The following is a 15,351-nucleotide window of genomic DNA, read 5'->3' as shown; positions in this document are numbered from 1 at the left end:
CATCCACGATGTGCTCTTTTTAGCCCTCTATACATTTTGTGCCATCAAGGATGCATGGCAAAGAGACTCATGTGCTTCCTTCAAAATGATCTACCTCAAATTAACATCATTAGGAACACACATTACGACCTGGTGTAGCAATAGGCCGTCATCTCTTATTGAAATTACGGTTTCTTGCCTGTGGACTTGCCTAACAACCACGATACAGTCATTACGGCTGACCATTACGATTGATCGGTCAACCTTATTGTTTGTACATGCCATGCAACTGTATCTATACGCCCCTCATCATTAATCTCTAATTTGGCATGTAATGATCTCAACTCATGTACTATAGACAAAGGAGTAACCCATAGACTTGCCATAGTCTTGCGACTTAAGGCGTCGACCACCACATTAACTTTCACTGGTGATAGTCTATCGGATAATCATAATCTTTTATCAACTCTAACCATCTCCTCTGTCTCCAAATTCAACTCCTTGCAGTACCTAGATACTTCAAACTCTTATAATGCATATAGATGTAGCATTTCTTCCTATACAAATAGTGTCTCGGATCTTAGAGCAAACACTATAGGCTATGCTCCAAATCATGTATCGGATAATTTCTCTCATGAGGTTTCAGTTTGGCGTGATGCATAGGCAATGACATTAGATCTTGCATCGATACATAGCCTAACCCATTGTGAGAAGCATCACTATAAACTGTATATTCTTTGCAGGTAGGTAAAGTCGGAATGGAGCCTCGATCAAAACCACCTCTTCAATTCATCAAAACTCTGTTGGCATTTATCCAGTCACTGAAATTTCACGACTTTCTAAGCGGCTTGGTCAATGGAGATGCCAATATGGAGAATCCTTTCACAAATCGTGGTGAGTATCCGACAACTTGAGCGCCCAATCTCTGATATTTACGGGTGGCTTCCAGAAATTAGAGACGACTTCTATCTTGTTAAGATCTACCTTAATACCCTCTGCGATATGTGCTCCAAAAGGATATCTCCTTTAGCCAAAGTCACACTTGATAGTTTTGCATATAGTTATTTTTCTCTCAAAGTTCTGATTACAATGCAAGATGTCTATCATATATACTGTACCAGTGCTCCTCGAATAAACTAATATATCATCTATAAATACCACAACAAATGATCGAGGAATGGTCTAAAGATAGTGTTCATCAGATCCATAAAGTAGTCGGAGCATTAGTTAACCGAATGGCATGACCAAGAACTCATAATGGCCATATCCAGGCTCTAAAAGCTGATTTTAGGAATACTCTATTCTTGTTTCAGTGATAATGCTGATCTCGGGTTAATTTTGAGAAGGCTCTGATTGCACCCCTCGGTGATCAAACAAGTCATCAATGAGGGCAATGGGTATCTGTTCTTTATTATCACCTTATTCAAGCGCATCGATAGTCAATGCATAGCAGGAGAGTGCCATCCTTCTTCTTTACAAACAACACTCGCGCTCCCCAAGGTGACACTCTAGGGCGGATGAAGCCCTTGTCAATGACTCTTACAACTACACATTCAATTCTTTTAGTTACGCTGGTGCCATTACGTATGGTGTTATGGAGATTAGGTCCACACGCATAACATCAATTTCAAAGCGCACTTCTCTTTGAAGGTAATCTTGGCAATTCATCGGGAAACACATCAGAAAAGTCACATACTATGGGGATGTCCCTATCTTTGGACTACCCACTTGGGTGTACTATCACGTGTGCCGTCGCCTCACACCCCTTCCTAATCATCTTTACGCGATTACCATTGAAATGATGTTTGTAGTAATACTTGCCTCTCCCCATGTATTACTACATCACCATCACGAGCGAGACCAAAGTACCCATCTTGATCTCACAGTCAATCATTGCATGATGCAGCTAACCAATCCATGCCCAAGATAATATCATAATCTCTGAAGGGCATTTCAATCAAATCTGAGAGCAGGAACAGAAAAACATGTTCTTGGATCACCAAAGGGCAGTTTCTATATAGTTTATTTACTGACCTCTGGCCTAATGGACTAATTACTAGCACATCATAGTCCATTGGTACACCTTTGAATAGCGATAGAACACATCACTCTAGCACTAACATATGAATGTGTGGAGCCGAGGATCAAACAACACATATACATCTTTGTCAGGATGGAGAAAATACCGGCTACTCGTGCGATGTTTTGACCTCCTCCCTCGGCGCATTGTATGCACTTTCTGGCAGTGCGCCACTTTGAGTCTTGGCTGGTTATGATGCTGACTTCTAGAGTGTTACGGGACCCCTACCTCTGCCTCTACCTCTACCCGGATTGTGACCTTCTAGGTGTAAAGACTTTGGTGATCCCTCGGATGTAGTAGAAGGTCCAAATCAGTATGGACTAGTACAATCCTTAGAGAAATGTCCACTCCCTCCCCGATTAAAACATGCACTGTGGCCTTGAAACACACCCCACCATGTGTTCTACCACAAGTCTCACCTGCTTTGGGTGATAAAGCTCCTCGAGGTGCTTCTGGGTCTGCTTGACCGGATCGGGTGGTCTTTGGCCAGAGAATCTGCCTCTGCCAGATCTGCGAGAGCTAGATCCCCCAGACTGTTTCCTCTTCCCTGAACCACTTTCAGGTGCTTGACCAGTAGCCTTTTTAGTTTTCTCTTTCTCTTGTGTACCCTTCTTAACGACCCCTTCTAGTTCTATCCTTTCCAATTCTAAAGCCTGTGAGATCAACTCAGAAAAATTCTGATGTCGGAAGCCTACAACTTGCATTCTCAGATTTGGCTTTAACCTGGCCTCAAACTGCTTACACCTATCTCTGGGGGTGGAAACTAGACTTCCAGTATAGTGGCTCAGTCGAGAGAAGTCTCTCTCATACTCTACTATGGTTTTGTCCCCTTGTTTCAAACTCACGAATTCTTGTAATTTCATATCCACATAAGCATCAGGGACCCACTTCTGTCGAAACTCCCTCAAAAAGTCTGACCAGGTCAACACAGGCGGCTCAACCAGGCTATGGGGGATGGTCTTCCACCATTCATATGCATCCCCTTGCAATAGAGTAATAGAGTACTCGAACTTCAGCTCTTTTACACACTGTAGCTTTCTGAAAATTCGTTCCATTCTCTCTAACCACTATTTTGCCTCCAGTGGATCCACAGTGCCCTTAAACTCGATGGCCCCAAATTTCATTAATTTTCATGTTGCAAGTCGAAATTTGTGGTTGTCTTTGCAGTGCTTGCATCTGAGCTTGGGGCGGCACATTTCCCTCCATTTGTTGGAAAAACGCAGCCATCTGTACCATGAAGCGGGCGTATTCTTTGGAGTAAAGAGGCTGGAGTGGTGACCCACTCACGTTTTGGGTTAGGGCTTCCCTTGGACCTCAACCTCGACAGTTGCTCCACGGAATGATCTCCTCTTCCATTCCATTTCCCAAAATTTCTACTTCTGAGATCAAACACAAGGAGGTTGACCTGTTAGTGCATATTCATGATGTAAATATATCATATGTATTAATTTAGTACACTTGAGAAGTTATAATTATCAAAAAAATATTCACATGCATAGTCAAAGATCAAATCAAAAACATGCTCTGATACAAATAAAACATGTCACACCTTACCCCTTTGTAAGGCATAATATGATCCCGTAGAATACCTAATGAACTACCGAACTTCACCTACGATAACTCATTAAGTACACTACAAGGGATTTTAAAACTATTTTCTTACATTTTGGAAGTGGTGAGCATTTTAGTAGGAATTAAAAACATTTAATTGAAGTTTGAAACTAGTAAAAATTTTTGTCCATTTTGATTTGTCGCAATTTTGGAAAAATTTAGTGAAGTGTAAATCTGTATTTTGAGAAAGCAGTTCTTAAAAACCTAAAAAGCACTCCCAATAATTATTTTCACAACTCAACCCAAATCAACTCAAGTCCACACAATTTAATTTAAGTCCACAACTCAACCAAAAATTTGTCATCTCAAAATACTTCCTAAATTCATTCACATTGCATATAGTACTTAATTTATAAATACAAATCTTAATTTGCAAAGAAAATCCAAAATAACATTATTACAATTTATTGGACAAATTGCTCAAGTTTTCATTAATACATAAGACATTACAGTATTTACATCAATAACTATAAAGGTATAAATAAATACCCATATAAAAATATCAGTGAAGTCCTTGTCAATTCAGCAGCTCACCCTGCTGCTTTTTCCTTGCCCTTATCTGCGACAGCAAAATAAGCTATTGCTGAGTATAAAAATACCCAGTGGTGCACAATAAAAATTTGAAATTAGTACATAAAACATTCATTGACAAATCACAATTTAAATATTTCACAATCACATTTCACAAATTATCAAAACTCATTATAGCACAATTTTGGTCAAATAATTTAATAAATACGATGTTGTCAATTCATACACAACATAAGCCATGACACAAAATTTTTGATCAATGCGCGTTATGCATACGACAAAGCAATCTACAACCCCTAATGAAATCAATGAGGAGGTGGCTAGCTAGCTAATGAGTACTCATCGATCTACAACCTCAATTGGTAAACAGAGAGGGAGAAAATAATCGATCTCAACCCTATAAAAGGAGGAGGAATAATATGGTGCTGTCATGCTAAGTGTGAATCAAAAATTAATTTCAAACATTTTATTCAAATAATTCATAAGAAATCAGATAAATTTCTAAAGTCATAGTTTCATTCACAAAGTGGCAACAAAATTCATGAGTAACACTAAATTTTCATAATTCATACCAAATCAAATCGGAAATAAGAAAATGATGAAATAAGATTTATTGTGCACAAACACGTGAGTTGCCTCTAAGCCTTGACTCAGTCCCTTAGACCTTTCGGGTCTTTTTCAGCTGAAACACAAAATTTATAGTGTCTCAGTATCCTTGCCTCACAATAATTCCAATAATTAATCCCAATATGCTTAAACTACATTCTTCAAAATTTTCATGTTGACGTTACTATTCATGGTACTATTCAAGTCAAAATATTGACTTTCTTATGCATAAAAGGTATGAGAACTCCAACTATACTCACATACCACATTTTGGTCACCAATTTTGTTGGTTTTGGTTGTTTTCTCAAAACTTAGGTCTTTTAGAGCAAAATTGTAAATTTTTACTTTTGGTGTCCTATTTTGTACTATTTCATTGGTCATGTTGCTGTTAGAATTTGGCTAAACTTTCTTCATAGAAATTGTTCCTTATTGTCTTAACTTTATTTCCCTTTTTGAATCACTCCATTTGTAGTTTTGTAGCTCAAGTTATATCTATTTGAATCATTAGTGCCCGGATTAGTCTAACCAGATTTACAGGGCACCAAACTGGATTCAGCGGTTTAGGTCACTAACTTTGGGTGGCTAAATGAATTGGTTAAGGGCATAATTTGGGTTTGTGTTCTTCATAAAAGTTGTAGTACTATGTCATACTTTTCTAATGCCACAAAAATCAGGTCATTTGGACTGCCTATCTCAAGTTATGGTTCATTTGGTCATTTTTATGCAGGCGAACACCCAATTATGGATTTGGCCAATTTGTTCACTATGCTATGGTCATTTTCTGGGCATGATTCCTAAATAAAAAATATGTCATTTTGTGTCTAGTTTCATTTCCAATTGGCCTAACACCAATTGGGTTGGTAAAATTTCAGTTTTGGTCCCTGAAAGGGACCTTGGTCATGCTGCCTGCGTAATGACCATATCCAAACCGAATCTCCATTTGATTCCAACACTTCCAACATATCACAATTGGTCACATATGACTATTTTTTAGCTCAAATAAGGTCAAACACACCATTTGACTAATTCTCCAAATTTTGTCTCTCAAACCCTAGGTCCAAAACCCTAACTCACTAATTTTGTTACATTTTACTAAATCAAAACATATAAACATAATTCTCAACTCATTCAAGCTTTCTAACATGTTTAATTCAATCAAACTCATGCAAATCATTCCCCTACATAGGCTGGCCGAAATTCACATATAGTCCTCCAACAATTGTGTTCTTTTCTATTTTTCATAATTTCTAAGTTTATTCAACTATAAACACAATAATTAAACTAGAAATACAAAGTTTAGCTTACTAACCTTTCTCTTTGACATTCAACCACCCAAATCCTTCACTTTTCTTTGAAAATTTCTCGACCAATCTTCTTTTCTAGTTGCCCAAACAAGCTTTAACTAAGGAATTTCCCTTTTCTATGGCTACATTTTGGTTTCTTCAAGCTCAAAAATGAGCTTTCATGGAGGTTTAGAGAGGGAGCTTTGGGAGAGAGAAGTGGGGCGGCAAGATTGGAAGAAGAAGACTAAAATGATTTTCTTTTTTTTTTTTTCATTTGTGTATATTTATCCATAATTTGACTTAGTCAATTTAAGTAATTAAATTAAAATGAATTATGAAGTCATGCATGATGTCATCTATGTGATGTCATTAATCTAATTTCCTTTTCTTTTCTTATTCTTTTATTTTTCCCATACTTCTTTAATTTAATTCTCGATTCCAAAATTTTCTTTTCTCTGATTTTATTTGACAGCTAGGTCAGGAGTCAGCTCTAGGGGTGAATTGACCAAATTGCCCCTCGCCGGTTCGACCCCGTTTGTAAATAATTCAATATTTTTTTTGGATTCCTAACCTAATTATTTGACATACTTAACAAGTCTTTTTCTTGATTTTCTTTTCACTGTGTTCGTAATAGTCCTAAGGACATGGCGTCACATTTGCAGTTGAAATTTGAGTTTAAATTAACCTCATGATCCTTCGAGAAGGTCACCCATCATTTGTGACTCTCGGCTCATTTAACTTCTTATGTTACATTTTTCTTATTTATACTTAACTAATTAACAATTACTAATTATTTGAGTTCACGGCTTATCTAGTTGTTTTAGATGTGGTTCTAATCCCATTAATTATCGAATGACACAGGTCAGGAATAGTGAAATGTATCAAGCTATGCAAATAGGGTGTTACATATCTAAGCATATTCGTTTGATGTTGCCATTAAATTTTATTTTAACCTTTTGAATCAAAATTTTTAGATGAAATAGAGATTCTGATTTGGAATGTGTTAGATAAGTTCGTGAAAAATCATCAATGATAGTTAGAAAAAAAGCTCCTATTCAAGATGGAGTGTGGTATGGCCCTCAAATATCTATATGAACAAGTTCAAATAAAGTAGAAGTAGAAGACTTGCTTTTAGCAAAAGGATTTCTAGATTGCTTAACATAGGAACAATCATCACAAATGTCTCTAGTACAATTTTTAAAAGTATGAAATAAAGAAAGTAGTTTAAAATGAGAGGAGAGAAAATGTAAAATATATGGATGAAAACATAATTTTTTTAAAATTTGGGGTCATGGCATATATATATATATATATATATATATATAGGTGAAGTTGAGCCTTAAAAACTGACTTATAAAAGTAAAAGCCATTTCACTTGGTAATAAATCGGGATGGGATGTGACATATTAAAAGATTACAATAAATTTATCATATTTATTAGCAAAAATTAAGTGTCATTTTATTCTTAGTTGTAATTTTTTTTTTTAAACTTTTCACAATTATTGCAATTTTTTTACGTACAATTTGAACTTCATTTTAAATGTTAATTATTTCTATAGCCCAAAATAAAAATTGAAGAAATTATATGGTTGAAATTGTGCCAAGATCAAATTTAATTTTGAGATGCAAAAATGATTAATCTTCCCATAGTGTATTTGTAATTAGTCGAATTCTTATGCTATATGTGGATAATTATTAAAATTATATTATTAAATTATTTAATAAATATTTTAATATTATAATAATTTTTATCTTATATTTTAGTAAATGTATTTTTTTTAGAATTTAATGAATATATACGGTTAAAATTGAATATAAAATAGCATTAAACCTAAAAAATATAGATGTTTTCGTTAAATAGGACATGTAGTATTTTTGTTAAGTCTTTTATTATATCTCCCCATGCTTTGAACAGTTCAAATAACTTTTACTTCTTAATTTTACATTTTTCATATATTTTATGTTTTATCTTTCATTTAATTGTTTTTTATTTTTGTTAATACACCTATTTTTTCTTTTACACGTTGCATTACAATTTTTTTCTTTTGATATAGTTTCGTAGATTTATTTCAAACAATTTTTAATAGAAAGTATTTACAATAACCTCCAATAAATAAATCTCAATCATATGATAATAATTTATAAGCACTTATAAATAGTGTATAGAGTACAAAATCCTTTTGTAAGAGCAAAGCAATACTATAAATAATGCAATAATTAAAATTTTAAAATAAGAAAATAGTATTATGCAATGAATTTTAAATATTTAATGATATGATTAATATGATTGGATTTCTAAAGTCATAATTAATTATAAATAATTATTGATTTTTAAACTTAAAAAATCTTAATTTATTCCATCAAAATATAGAAAAAAAAACCAAAAAAATCTGAAAAAATAAAATAATACTACAATTTATAAAATTTTAAATATTAAAAATCACAAGATAGAAAAATAGTAATATACAATGAACTTTCAAATCAAATATAATTAAATATGATTAGATTTCCAAACTCATAATTAATTATAAATAAATATTATTATTTGAACTTAAAAAAATATATTTGATCCCCAAAAAAACTCATTTTTTTTTAAAATAATACCAAACAAGAGAAAGTCAAATTTTAAACTTTATTTTTGTCTTAGCTTTATATATATATATATATATATATATATATATATATATATATACACACGCTTATTTATTTATTTATTATTTATTTTAGATGATAAGAAAGTTAATTTTCATTAACATAGTAAATTAATTAATTCCTTGACTTTTTCTTAATTGTATTAATTAAAAAAATAATATTTAAAAGGTAAAAATAATAAAAAATTATAAAAAAATTCAGAATTCTGTAAAAAAAAAAAAAAATTTGCTTAAAGGGAGAGACTCTTATAAATATATAAGATTTTTTTCATAAAAAAAAAGATAAATAAAAAAATTGTTTGCCCGAATGGAATACCCGCAGAGCTATTGAATTAGACAAATGCGAGTGTAGTCACAACAAAACTTGCACTAAATTATTAGAAGCCAAGTTGAAGAAGGAGAATACGGCACTAGTTATTGCAAAGGAATTGCATAGGAAAAAATTCAAGGGGAAGTGGGATAAGATAAGTGAAATAAGTACAAAAATGGCTGTTTAAGCAGCAAATCATTATAAATAGTAACCTTTTATTTATTTTGATTACATGAATGGAGACCTTTTATTCGTTTATTTTTATTATATGAATTAGAACTTCTTAATTTTTTCACTCTATCTCAACTACAGTAACAATCTCTAAAAATTCTATCTTAAATGCATCAGGAAAATATATAATATGTTTTATATTTTTAGTGGTATCCCCATAAATTAATCTACTTATGCATTTAATTTTGAAGCATATTTATAAATTATATATACAAACCCATGCAATACATTGTCATATGATATTATATATAAATGGCAACTTTAAGAATTCAAATTATTAAAAAAAATCATATGACATTATTTCATTTATGCAAGAATTAAATTTTCAAATATTAAAAATTATAACATAAAAATATAATAATATACAATTAATATAGTTATATTTCCAATATCATAATTAATAATTATATAAAAATATTACTTTTAAAATTTATAAAAAATAATTTGAGTCTATTCTTAATTTGCGCACCATATTATAAATCCTAAGTTAGAAAAATTAAGTGTACAACTTACTAGAAGACGTAATAACACATTGTATAAGGATATACCTTCTTTTTTAAGCAACAAATTCCTCTTTAAAATGAGTGTAACACTTGTTGGAATCTCTTTAAACTTTCAATAATTAAGAAAAAAAAAAAAAAAAACTAACTATTCAACTCCTCGCCGTTTCGGTAAGTTAAAAAAAAAAAAAAAATTCAAACTCCTCGATAAAAAAAAATCATCGCTCAGTATTTTAGAAGATTATATATATATAATTAAAAAAATATTAACGGATGAAATCAAAATATAAAAAATAAAAAATTTCTTAAAAAAAAATAAATAAGAACACTAAATAGAGGGTTACATTCATTTAACTTTAACATTAATATAGAATATGGAAATAGATAGATTTATTATTTATTTATATTTATATGTAATAATCTAAAATTTTAAAATATAAATTTCATAATTTTTTATAGTATTTAAATATTATTTTAATATTATCTAATTAATTTATAATTTTGTAATACTTTCAATTGCATATATTATGTTAATATTATTTTATTTCTAAACATATTTTATGAATTAGTTAATAGTTTCATTTATTTAAATGATTAGTTTTAAAGCTTTATATTAAATCAAGCAACAAAGTATATTATTGTAGTATTGTTAATTTTGATTCTAAGATGCCAGTTAGTTGTTATTATTATTATTATTATTATTAAAAGAATAAAATTGTCATGAAGTGTATTATTATTTTATGATATTTAATGGAGATATTTTTATAATGATATAAAAAAGTAGTGAAAGTGACATGTTAGGTACCTTGGATTGTGTGCATGTTAAAAAAAAAATAAACAGCAGCAAATCTCTCCCCTCGTTCTCTCTCTCTTCTCCCCACTCCTTTCTTTCCTTGTCTCCTTTTTCTTTCCCGCGAGCCACCCACCTAATGTTGGCCAGCGAGTCCCAACCCTCTCGTGCAATGATTGACGACGGAAGGACCCAGAATCCGGCCAGCAACGTGGAGGTAGCACAGACACAGAGAGAGAGAGAGAGAGAGAGAGAGAGAGAGAATGAGCGTTGCATCTGGCCATTCTGGCCAATGCCCAATGGCACCACCAGTCCCAATCGACTCTCTCTTGCCTGGGGAAGATTTTTTGACTTGCCTCGCCTCCTAAAGTCATCATATTCACTCAAAACAAGAGGAGAGAAAATGGGTCTTTTTCAAGATTTTTGATTAGATTTTTGGAGATCCGACTATTGGATCGAAAATCCGAGACTATCATTGAACTCAGAGTGATAAAATCTTCGAGATGGGAGGATTCTGCCCTGATCAGACACTGTTTGAAAGAGGTGATCATTGGAGGGTCCAAATCACTTGATAAGATTTTTAACTTTTTTGATGTTTGAAAATTAAATATAATTATATGATAATTATTAATAATTTTTGAGCTTTGTTGAGGTGCAATCAGATCGATGATAGCTCACTGGCATGTGGGATGAGTTTTGGCCAGTTTGGGTGTCGGTGTTTGTCGAGAAAGGATCATATGTCAGTCATTCTTAGCATTTTTCAGATGTTCCGAACGTGCTCTAAGTAGCAGAATTCGCAAAGGTTTTCGCTAACTCAAGTTATCTAGTTTATACCTTGATTAAGCTAGCTAGTTAAATCTATGAAATATTCCTGGTATAGTAAAATTAAGTAAAACGACTTTAATTAATATGAGAATGATATAGAGGACTTCTAGAAATATTTTTATAATTTTTGAAGCTCTGAAAATAACTATTTTGACAGTAGAGGAGTTAGGGACCTGAGTTAGAGTTTGGATGATTGGACCTAGATTAGGATTCTTGTAGGCCCTGGATGGGTGTTATAATTATTATTGTGGGCCTAAGGCTCTGTGTGCTATTAATGTTGGGTTTTCTTGTAGGGAGGTTAGGTCCAGTTATAGAGGAGACTGTCAAAATTTCAGCAAAACCTTAGGAAATTATTTTTGCTTCTTTAATTAAAGTAATTAGTTAATTTTGTCAGTAAATTGATAGAGGTCATTGTGCTTATGTAGGTGATCAATACTGGCTAACCTTTTTTTCTCTCTAGCTAGACTAGCTACAATCAAGTTGACTAGTTTGTGAGTTAGATATTGATTATTTTTGTAATTTCAATATTAATTATATATCTGACATGCTCATGCATTACATAAATAATTAATTATGCACATAAATAGTTAATATATTAGGGGCATTTTAGTTGTTGCATATTTAATTATTGTTATTTATTTATGATTGCTACCCTGAGGATAATTTGGAGCTGTGTGTGTATTCACGTGAGTATGGTGTGGATATGAGTATGGGTAGGACGGGTAGTCACGATTGAAGCTTGATTCACTGGGACCTGATCTTTATATATGGATAAGTCGAGGTGAGCACAACTTTGAGTTGATCTCGTTGACCCTCGCACTTAGATTATTAAGCGAAAATCCAGCTTGAGTTAACCTCGCTGGCTGTATAAGCGATCAACTCCCACATATGTATTGATGTAATACACTGGGTATGTGAGTAGTATTGCACTCATTTCATATAGGCATTTTAGGGTAGTTTTGCATCTATTTTTCCCTTACATTTTAGTATATTTTATGTTTTTAGCTTTATTTTAGCTTATTTGTTAACTTTAGTTACTTTATATTTGATTTTTGTAATTATATTGTTTTTAATAGGTTTGTGTGGCAAATTGAGGGTCAATGAGTGCATTAGAAAGTGATTTCAAGAAATTTGGAGCTCCTTGAGCATTGAGGAAAGTTAAAGAAATCAAGCCTTGAAAGATCAAGTTAGTCGAAATTTGCTTGAGACTTTGCTTATGATGTTGCTTAGGGTATGCCATATTGCTTAACCTTAAACCTGGTCAAGCCGCAAGTCAAGCACGACTTAAATCCTACACATTCAAGCTTTCATCCGAAAACCTGCTGAGAATTGCTTAAGATCCTGCTTGAGATCTTGCTTAGGAGTAGCGATTGCTTAAGGTGTAGCACGAGTTAAGTGGAAGTCAAGCATGAGCAGAAAAATCCATTTTATTCTAAACCTGCGAGATTTCTTGAGTGCTGCTCAACCTTAAGCGACAGTTCAACTGAGCTGAAATTTCTTTGAAGAAATTTGCTTAGGGTTAGCGGTACCTTAATGCCTTGCGAAACGTGAATAATCTTTGCTAACTTGGATAATTTTACACCTCATTTCCTATCTACTCCTTGGCTCTTATCTATTTTTAGGGCAACCTTTGGGACCATATAAAGCATCATTTTGTAGCTTTTGCCACAAGAGAAGCGGGAAGAAACAAAGGAAAGAAAAAAATTATAAATAGAGAGAGGAGGATGCCATTTTTCTAAGGGAGGAGCTCTGCAACCATTTTTGGGAGCTCGAAATAAGAGTTTTGAGTTCTTCTACAGGTTTTCTATTTTTAGTCCTCTTATCATGTTTTTCTTTACTTTTCTATCAATCTTTCTTGTAAATACAAATATGAGTGAGTAAACTCTTTGGATTTCAAAGTTGGGAAATATGTTTTAGATTAATTTGTGGATTTGGACTAGGTATTTCCATATTTTATATAAATATGAGTTTTGATTCCTTCCTTGTGTACTTGTTTTACTTGCCTAATGCTGGTACCCATTGGGTATTGTGTTAATCTTTGATTGAAGGACCGAAAGGTGAAAGTCATTAATAGATAATCAAGGATTGGAACTTAAAATTACCTAGATTTAGAACTAAACTAGGATTTTAAGAGGAATTAATAATTAGTTACAAAACTTAATGGGTTTTAAAGTAATCAAATAACATACGAAAGTAGGTTTGGTTATTTTAAAACACACTTTGGTTTGCTTGAGAAAGATATAAAAGGAATTTAGAATCAATCACCTTCAAAGTCTACTTTTTCCTAAAAATTGGAATACCCAAGACAAATCTCAATTAATTTATGTATAAACCCCCAACTCTAGAATTACTTTTAACATAATTAGACTTTGATTTAAATTACCCATTATTAATTTAGTTTAATTAAAAACTAGATTTAGAATTTATTTGTTTGCTTTTTACCCTTTCCAATTAGATTAATCAATTTACTTTGCTCATTTACATTTACCATTTATTCATCAATCATTAGCCCAAATAATCGCTTCATTCATAGTTTGGTATTCAAATGGCAAATCCTTGTGGGAACGATACTTGACTCATTACTCTATTACTTGAGACGACCCGTATACTTACGGATTTGCCCATCAAGTTTTTGGCACCGTTGCCAAGGATTTGATTTTTGTTTGATATTGAACGATTGTTTGTTTGGTTAATTTGGATATTTTATTTTTAATTTCTTTTACCATTTTACTTTGAGAATTTGTTTATTTTATTTTTCAGGTACTTTATTTTATGAGGACAAAAAGTGAACAAATCAATTTATTCTTTGATCCAAAAATAGAAAAGACAGCAAGAGCTTTAAGAGCAAAATCTAAGAGGAGAAAAGCTGAATTTGAAGCTCAACAACAATAAGAAAGAGCACAAGAGCAAGAGCTGCTACAAGAAGAAATGGCCAACAACAATAACAATCGTTCTGTGAAGGATCACGCCTATCCTCACATTGGGGATTTCATGCCAAGTATCTCAAGACCAAGAGTAGAAGCTAATAATTTTGAATTGAAGCCTGCACTGTGTCAGATGGTACAACAATCACAATTTGGGGGAAGTCCAAGTGAAATTCCACATGTGAATGTAGCACACTTTCTTGAGATCAGTGATATGTTGAAGATAAATGGAGTTTTTGATGATGCAATTTGACTCAGATTATTTCCTTTTTCTTTGAAGGACCGAGCTAGAGAGTGGTTACATTCTTTGCCACCGGGTTCTATCACAACATGGGATGAACTTTCTCAAGTATTTTTAGCTTAATATTTTCCATCAAGCAATCTGACTAAGCTAAGAAACGAGCTGACTTCTTTCAAACCTAGAGATGATGAGAGCTTGTATGAACATGAGAGAGGTACAAGGATTTGCAAAGGAGATGTCCAAATCATGGGATTCCTAAGTGGATGCTTGTTCAACACTTTTACAATGGAATTTCACCAGCTATTAGAAGTACAATTGATGCATCTTCTAGAGGTGATCTTATGAAGAAATCTGAAGATGAAGCTTTTTCTGCTCTAGATAAAATTGCTTATAACAATTACCAGTGGAGTTGTGAGAGGAATGAGATCAAGAAACCAGTTGGTATGTTCGAGCTTGATGCCATGAATATGATTAATGCTAAGTTTGATGCTTTGACAAGGAAAATGGACAAGCTAAGCATGAAAGTAGATTCTTCAGTTGGAGGTTCTAGTAATTCAGTAGAAGTTGGAGCTGCAAATGTTAATTGTGCAGCTGATTTTTTTGCACTTAGTCAAGATTTTTTAAGTGAGCAAGTGGATTATGTGGGAACTATAATCAAAGACCAGACGGTAACCCATTTTCTGCAACTTATGATCCAGCATGGAGAAACCACCCAAATTTCTCTTGGGGAGGTAGACAAGGACAGCACTAAAATTTTCAGCAACCTTTTGGGTACCAACAACATCAGAA

The 15,351-nt window shown here is 32.7% G+C and overlaps 1 non-coding gene across 1 annotated transcript; it reads right to left on the bottom strand.

Moving 5' to 3' along the window:
- Positions 1-14,709: 14,709 nt before the first annotated feature.
- Positions 14,710-14,815, bottom strand: LOC131181116 (small nucleolar RNA R71). Its single transcript, XR_009149744.1, has one exon. It is a non-coding gene; the product is annotated as a small nucleolar RNA R71 (small nucleolar RNA).
- Between the last annotated feature and the right edge of the window lie 536 nt (positions 14,816-15,351).

This window comes from Hevea brasiliensis, chromosome 6 (assembly GCF_030052815.1).
Source record: "Hevea brasiliensis isolate MT/VB/25A 57/8 chromosome 6, ASM3005281v1, whole genome shotgun sequence".
Taxonomy (NCBI): domain Eukaryota; kingdom Viridiplantae; phylum Streptophyta; class Magnoliopsida; order Malpighiales; family Euphorbiaceae; genus Hevea; species Hevea brasiliensis.
Note: the sequence above shows the minus strand (reverse complement) of the source record. Positions and strands in the feature narration are given on the sequence as shown.